Here is an 8,669-nt window from a genome sequence, read left to right as displayed (position 1 = left end):
AAATATTCGGAATGTTTTGGAATCATATCATATCTTTCATTAAAACATTAATAAAACTAGTTCTAACATGCAATAAAATTATAATGTTACTCCAAAACTAATCAAATTTAACAAATAAGGTACTTCGTGACTAGAATTCGTTGGTCCGGCTCATTCATCTATCCATCTCCGTCGGGTTTGCTAATTTTTACTTGAAATTTGTCAATAAAGAAGGGTGAGTATAACGAATTATATTCAATAAGATGTTTGTTAATCCACATTCAAGTCAAACATGAAATTATGCATAAATTCTCTTGCCAAAATAAAATGAGAATTATCACACCGTAAAAAATAATAATTCTTGCAAGCGTTGCAAAATAACTTGAAAGCTAAATAATACCCGTAGGTACGTTTTAAAATGTATCATGATTTCTTCAGAAGAAGCCCTGAATTGAAGTAATTAAATTCATACATAACAATATATTTGAAAAAATGGGAAAAAACTACTAATATCATTGAGAACCTCACCTCAAACTTTTAAATAATAATTCTTGAATCGGCCAAAACAAAGGATAAAATTGAAACTCCTTTGAAAACCTTCTAAACCTTTTAATAGGGGTTTTTGGCTGAACTTTTAAAGAGTGAAATAAAAGTTAAAGAATGGGTTTTGTGGCAAACATATATGCATGGTTTTGGTATTTATAGGTAAACTTTAAGAGTAGTTTGATTAGAATTAGAGTTGTATCATAATCATTCAGTTATTATCCTAGATTATGTAGATAATTACTAATTAATTAATTCAATTGTATTAAATACCAAATACATACAATACTCGCATGATGTGTCGAAATATGAATGGTTATCCTAAATTGATTAATACTTAATTTCTAATTAAACCACAAACTTAAATCCTAATTTAATTGAATAATTGTGTGGTGATAAGCCTAATTAGTTTAAGATAAATATAATATATTTATATCATTAACGTTCACAACATCCTGAGTCAAATTGAATAACTATCACGTTAATAGGATTTGGGATAAATCAATATTATTAACCATGTTTATAGCTATTTTACTTATCAAAAAACTGTATTGGCTGAAAAATCATGAAGGAAAGGAATATTTATATTATTTCATTTACAACTTATTTGTTTTATCGAGTCTAACTTAATTCAAACTTATCCAAAATATTCTTTTTTTAGTCCATAATTTGTATTTTATTTTGAGCTTCAAAATGGCCCAATATTGATAAGGTAATTCTAACTCCTTCAATAATTTACTATTTGGCCAATTAGCTAAATGTATAAAATTTAATACTTATTTTCACTTTTGTCTCTCAACTATAAGGATATTCATATAGATGCAAATTAACTATTAGGTGTAACAAATTGATTTGCACAAGGATAAGATTAGACATGGCATATTAAGTGGCAAATAAATTATATGCAGTACAACTAAAAAATTTGGGGTTCTACTTTGAAACGGTTGACATCTAAACCACTTTAACCCAAACCAACAGTTTCAAAACCTAAGGTTTGATTCAGTTTGGCTGATTGGTGGTTCTTTTGTTCACCCCTATTTGAGAGAAACAAATCACAAAGCCTAAAGAAAACAAATGACTGAAAACTCTTTATAAATTACCCAAGTGTTTATAAGGAATGCTACTTAAACTTCATGCACTTGCCTATGGAAGTCCCCTAGTTTATCTTGAGTATGGTCCTGTGATCTCTAGAGGTGTCGTAAATATAAACTGTTGATGCAATCCAATAGGCACTCTCTTGGGATACTGGTTAAAATAACAAGAAGGAACATCAAAGCATATAGCTTAGAGATATTGATTATGAAATCTATGTATCTTAGTGATATTTGTGAGAGGCAGAATATGACTAATACTCTTTAAATAATTTGGACATCCTATTGCTTTGAGCTCATTTTCAAACGATAAGATGTTTATGCTCTAAGAAAAAGATGAGAACTCTGTAGGGTGATAAGTATGTTAGGATTTGTTGCTTCACAAATCATAATTTATCAGCCAGCCTCATGTATGTCTGGTTTTCTTATGGTCTATCCATTACATTGATGTTTATGTTGATGCTTGCTTTCATCTATTTTCCCTATTGCATTGAATCAATAGAACTGGAGTCTATTCGCCTTATTAAATATTGCTGCTTATCTCCTTAATTTATTGATTTGGCATATTATTGTCTTCTAATGCCCACGTATTTGTATTTTTTCCTTTCCAGTTCCTGTGAACCCTCATGGCAGAAAGCAACTGAGATGCTTCTGGATGTTGCTAGTCATGGGGAAGCCACCGGTTATGAAGTGCCTTGCCTCATTGTTGCTGCTAAGGACGATCTTGATCCTTATTTGACCGAGATTCAAGATTCAACAAGGGTATGAATCTTCTACAGTGGGCATGAATTTATGATCTCTTTATCAATATTCATCAAGTACTACTTTACAGTTTCACCCATACTTCATGTACACGCTTCATCTTGTTGCTTACTCTTTATGATTTTGAAGTGAAGGATATTTGTTGATACTGATATATCTTATTTAATTACATGATAAATCTATGCAAAGAATTGCAGCAGCTACCTACCAGAACTTTCTAGGGTTCTTATATTTGTTTATAATACATTCAAATCTGTATATAGGATAAGTCTCTATTCCATCTGATTGTGAAGAATGAATAAATAGTTGTCCAGAACATTAGGCATTACCTAATTTGAAGTGGCAGAGCCATGAATTAGCAGAGTTATGCATGTGATGTTGGACCCTTGCAGATTGTATAGCACACTGGGACTCACTGGTATGTGGGGAGGATCATTTATGCATATTTGGAATGATTGACCTTGCACCGTGGATTTCTTGTGCATTTATGAACGAACTTTTTAATAAATTGCTGCCTCTGAATGTAGTTTCTGTGCCTGAAGATGATAGCATTCTGCTATAATGTTTTTATAGGTAAGTCAGGACATGGGAATTGAAGCTCCTATTCCTATCAGCACAAAGCTGGGAGATTTCAGTAATATATTTCAAAGGATTATAAGTGCTGCAGAGCACCCTCATTTGAGCATTCCTGAAACTGCAGCTGGAAAAAGCCGTAAGCAGTATCACAGATTTGTTAATCGCTCCCTTATGTTTGTATCTGGTACGTGGTTTTCTAGCATTATATTATCGCCGACAGGGTATTAGCTTTGTCTCTCTCACTGTTCATTGGAATCTAAAACAGTGCAGTTAAGAAAGCTCAGGAAGTCTTTTTTTTTTTTTTCACCACCGTGCATATCATTGGACTTGTAAGGCTTATTCAAAGCCTATGGCTATACCAGAGTCAGTTTTGAAGGTTGATATGTTAAAATGATTATGCCCTTAGCTTTGTTCTGAGCTCTATATTGTAAAATTTCCAAAAAATTTGGGGTGGTTCCATTGGAACCACCAATATTAGTTTACCCACTCCATTGGTTATTGAAGTTGGCCAATTCCTCTTCAGTTCTTCCTTATCTGCCATATATCTACTAAATAACTCAGTATCTTACATTAGGAGAAATTACTTTGAGGTATTGCCATCTCAAGGTTTGAGATGGTTTCTCACTTGTATGATGTCCAAAGATCTCTGAGGGAATAGTTAGCCTTACTAAATTAGCTTCTTTTCTTAAAGTTAGCTTTCGTTTTGCCAGATTGTATATTTGTTTTTTTCACATTTATGTAGATCATCTCTCTGTCGCTCTTGGTTTTTTTCATTTTAATATTTTCTTAATGGAAAAAAACTGCAGCTGAGGTCCCCCAACCTAATTGAGTTTTAACTTGGCTGCATAGTATGTTCTTGGTAGGAGTCATCTCAACCTCTCTAATCTGTAGTGAGCTAGTCTCTAGTACATAGATATTGTCCACTTGACTGTCAAAAACATTTTAACATTTGATTTGCATGTCCCACTTTGGGAGGGATAAATTGGGGGATTGCTTAAAAGTAAATATGTGAAAGAGAATGATAAGTGAAGGAAGTAAAACAAAGATTGTAGTCATCACATTAATGCACCTTAATACTTCTGCTGCTGACTCAAGACTTGAATTTTCATCTTCTTTATGTTGTAATTGATCGAAATCTAGTCCTTCTTCACGTTTGATTGATGAATAGTTCATAACTTGGTTGAAATTTATGTGATGCAAAATTTGCAGTTCCACTCAGGGTTCTTGCATTTCTTAACTTTTGCTTGGAAGCTATGCTCCATTTAGATTTTTAAGGGTAGTTTCTGAAGAAACTAGGTTTGTAACACTTTTCTACCTCTGGATCATAAGCTTCTATATGGTAAAAGGAACTGAACCAGAAGATACTGCCTCTTCATTGTCCGAGGAGACTGTCCATGAGCCCACTTGAAGGTTAAAGAAAAAGGGGAACACCTTTAACTACTACTATTCATTCATTTAGCATAGAAGATTCTGGTTTTCATATCATATGGATGAGATAATAATTTAAGATTCGCAGGAGACTCAAAGATGGGAGACGAAAAGTATTGACAAGGTAATGCCAGCCATGGGGAGGGTGGGGAGAAGGGGGTTGGGAAGATGAAGTGCTTGTTCTTTGTAGAGTTTTCTTTTTTAATTGGCTGATCTTCTATTCTTTATTTATTGAGTAATTTTATTCACCATTAGTAGAGACAGTCCAGGTGATCATATCCCATAATTCATTGTGAGATGTAGTTGTGATAGTTATGTTATACATTATTAGTTGAGATCAAATAGTTAAAAATGTATTCAAGTTTTTACCCATTTTACCTCTAAGTAGTTAGATATGTGCAAGTCATGTGCCTTTCCATCAAGTGGACAGCATCCAGCCATTCGAGTCCAACTTGCTACAAACTTGAAAGGTTGAGAACAACTCTTGCTAATAACTTAAGTTGGAGATCAACTTGTTACCATCCAAATTGGTTGGAGAAGTCTGCTGCAATTTTCTCGTTTATATAAAGGCCCAGTTTAATTATTGATAGTCTAAGCACTTATTCCGGGTTAAATTTTTTTACCTCTGTGTTCACCTCCAAGATCGTTTTACTAATGTTGTCCATATTACAGTTGGAGCTGCAGTAGCCATTGTTGGGCTGGCTGCTTATCGGGTTTATGCTGCTAGAAAGAATGCTTCATCCAGTTAGAATAGATGAAAAGTAGAGCATCTCACATCAACTCTCTCTTTTCTAGGGTGATTTTTCTGGTGCAATGCTTTTGTAAGGTAGCATTTCGTTCAAACTGGCTCTTTTGTGGAGACCGTGTTGTTTATTGCTTGTTAAATTAATCCATGATCTGGGTTTTCCGTTTTATTATGGATGGGTTCTTTTTTGGTGGATTTGACCAAATTTTGTTGCAGCATTTTGGTTTCATTTGAGATCCATGAAAGGCGTCATTTCACAATATTAGTGATCAACTCATAGAAACTTTGTTTTCATGACCTGAAGTATTTATGGTTCATTTAATCAAAGTTAAGAGGAGTAGTTTTTCTATATTGATGAGATTGTGATAAATTCTCTACCCTGCGAGGATGAAGCGAAAGCAGTTGACCTTAAGAGAAGATCATGAGGAGATGAGCCATTTGGCATTATAACTAGTGTGAAGTGAATCCTGACATTTGAATCTTGTTTCTATTTCAATGAGGCATTCTTCAATTCTTCTGTTAATTTAAAGATGAAAATTTTTGATGGAGATGATTTCTTAAAAGTTTGATTAAATCAACAAAGATTTTTAAGATGAAGATGTAGAAGAAATAATTGTAATATAAATTTAAAGATATGCTAAAAATATTTCTGCAAAAATGCTCTTCAAAGTTCTTACGATGATTGCAAAACAAAATCAATTTATAGAGAACAATTTGTATAACTTTTTGTTGGTTTGGATGATAGTCCGATCGGTCTATGTAAGTTTTGATAACCGAAAAATATAACCATTGGATAGTACATGGTCAAAAGTCAAAACATTCAAATTTTGAAAGGTTGATAGATCAATCTACCTTTTTCTAAATCGACCAACCAATTTTGTTGATCAATCTTACAATCAATTATCTAGTATAGCCTAATCGAAATTACTTTGAAAATTTTAGATTTTTGAAAAGTTTTTTTTTAAACTAGTTTTTCAAAGATAAATGACATTTTAAAAATATGATTTAATTTCAATTATCATTTTATATCAAATGTTGATTTTCAAAAAAATAAAGTTTACAGTGATGAAGATTAATTTTAACTTGATCAAAACATTTTATTTAAGTAATATCAAGATAATTTTAGTGCATAAAATAGTTTTAGCACTTTTATTATTAAGTGCTAAAGATCAAAGCATTAGTTCCATTACAATTGGTCTAAAGGTCTACTATCTGATCTTGTCTAAAATTGGCTCTTCAACTCTCGTCTTGAAGGATTTTGTCTTGAATTCTTGAAAGACGTGACTTTGATCTTAACATACTTTGTATAGTCCAATTTATAATGATTGTTGCTGACCTTGCAAATTGGACCCTCCACGTGACCAATCGATAGCTACTCCACGTATTCCTCACTGTGCACAGTCAATGCAGAGTCAAATGCACACGGTCAGAATTAACGGGGTGGTAGCGACCGCATACACTCCGACAATCAAGTTAACCTCAGGTGGTTGAAACAATACCTAGGTTGTGCTAAATAAAGGGGAGGAGAATATATATTTGCTTGTTGTGGAAAGCTATGTTGTAAAAGTTTCATTACCTTTGCCTCTTGCCAAACCTTGGATATTTATAGGTGAGGAGATCCGTTGGATGTGAGACACGTGTATGCATCTGACGGTGTGAGGCGTTTGCTCATAAGTGTCAATCAGCCGCGTCTATAGAGTGGGCAAATAATTACTTCCCCTGAATTGAGTTAAAATAAAGTTGATACGTCACATCAATTATGCTCATGGAGATATCAAATCAATTTAATCTTGGGGGCAGAAAAGATCTAGATCTTTTTCTGAAATTGGCAGCGGATCCTCTAGCAGAAAAACTTCGGCTTGAACAGCGCTCCGGCTTCAGGGGCAAGGGCGCCTCGGTCAGTTCAGTAGATTGTTCGTGTCTTACAGTGTGTTAACAGATGGTGGCTCCACTTCGGAACCAATTCGGATGGATGTCGCACGCCTCGTACGACGTGGTTGTGAAATTTCCGAAGTGTTTCAGATGAAGGCGTAACAATTGTGTTAATCTTAATCTTTTTATGACGATCGATTTATCGTTGGAAGATTTGAAAATTATGATCACTTTAAATCAATTATTAGTAAATAAGATTAAGTTGTTTGTTAAGAAGAAAAAAAAAATTAAGGTTAAAATCAACCATATGTCAACAATTTCTCCCATTTTAAGTATGACAAACAAGATGATTTGCAAAGTAAAATCGACAATGAATAAGGAATAAAATGCTCAAATTTAACATGCATTTCCTCTATTTTTTTACAAATAATTGTTATCAATTCAAAGCATATCAAACCTCTCTCATTTTTTCTCCTTTAGGCATAAGCAAACATATAACGCTTATGTGAGCAAGAATTTGGCATTATTGATGAAAACAATAAGTCAACCATATGAGAGATTAGTATTCCTCCTCAAATAAACACAAGATGCCATACATATACGAATATAAAAATAAGAATAAGCATTACATGTATAACAAAAATATTTGTCAAAGCACATGTGATGAATGTCAAAAGCATAAACATTGTTCCATGGTACATCATAACAAATGCAAACTGCTAAAGACTCAAAGTAAATTTAGTACTCCGGAGGAGGCAGAGGAGGGAAAATTGAATCAAAACGAGCATTAAGTGCCTCTTGCGATGCAAGCACTTGGTGAAGCAAAGTGGTTAACCCATCGACTGAATTCTGTAAGTCATGAGCCGTTGTTTTACAAACCTTTAACGGAAGAAGTGAGAGAGTTAATACGATCATATAAGAGATTGTAGTGATCATCGGTGGACGTGAAATCAGAGGAATGAGGTGGGTTACTCGAGCTCAGAATGTCATGAGAAGGGTTTGAAATAGGAGGATCCAGCGCATCTTCTTCGTCTTCAATTTCTTCCATAGTTTCATCACCGTCAAAAGGTAAAGTCGAGGACCTTGACTCCGTATCAAATATCTTAGGGCCTGTTCTCTTTACTGTTTGCAGGCCATTTTATGTTTTCAATTTTCCAAAATGATAGAAAATGTGTTCTCTTTCCTATTTTCGAAAATAAGATTTACAAAAAAAAAATAAAAAAAAAATAAAATTGTTCTTAAAACTCAAAACGTCTTTTTAGGCGTTTTGAGCAGCCAAAAAAGGAAAATGGATGAAAACACGGGAAAGAGGCCCAAATTAAAAACAACTATCTCTTTCTCTTTACTCTCGGTTTGCTCAGATTGAAGAATCAGAAAAGCTCCATCTGAATCTCATATCCTCTTCCTCGAGTTCCAACTTAATACAATCTTCAAATCTAGTTATGTCTTTCTTGCTTTCCAGGTGGTATTCCAAGCACGTTTTCTTGTTTTATCCCTCCTTTTTCCTTCAATTTACAGGTCTGTTACCCTTCCCCAATTCTTTGTTTGATCGGCGCTAATCAGTAAGCAATCTCCCTATTCTTGTTGTAATCTTTTTTTTTTTTTTTTTTTTATTTTTTTCTTTTTCGGTTAGATGCGTAAAATGGGAAATTGATTTTTTTTTGTTTTTTTTT

General features: G+C 33.6%; 1 long non-coding RNA gene and 1 pseudogene across 1 annotated transcript in view; both read left to right on the top strand.

Annotated features, from left to right (window-relative positions):
- LOC111377374 overlaps window positions 1-5,416 on the top strand; it is a 19,698-nt pseudogene extending 14,282 nt beyond the window's left edge.
- A 2,859-nt stretch (window positions 5,417-8,275) lies between these two features.
- Window positions 8,276-8,669, top strand: part of LOC111377377 — a 6,180-nt gene continuing 5,786 nt past the window's right edge. The window contains exon 1 of the long non-coding RNA XR_002699711.1: window positions 8,276-8,558. This is a non-coding gene — a long non-coding RNA (uncharacterized LOC111377377). The remainder of the gene's footprint in view (window positions 8,559-8,669) is intronic.

The sequence above is a fragment of the Olea europaea genome, unplaced genomic scaffold (assembly GCF_002742605.1).
Source record: "Olea europaea var. sylvestris unplaced genomic scaffold, O_europaea_v1 scaffold1649, whole genome shotgun sequence".
Taxonomy (NCBI): domain Eukaryota; kingdom Viridiplantae; phylum Streptophyta; class Magnoliopsida; order Lamiales; family Oleaceae; genus Olea; species Olea europaea.
Note: the sequence above shows the minus strand (reverse complement) of the source record. Positions and strands in the feature narration are given on the sequence as shown.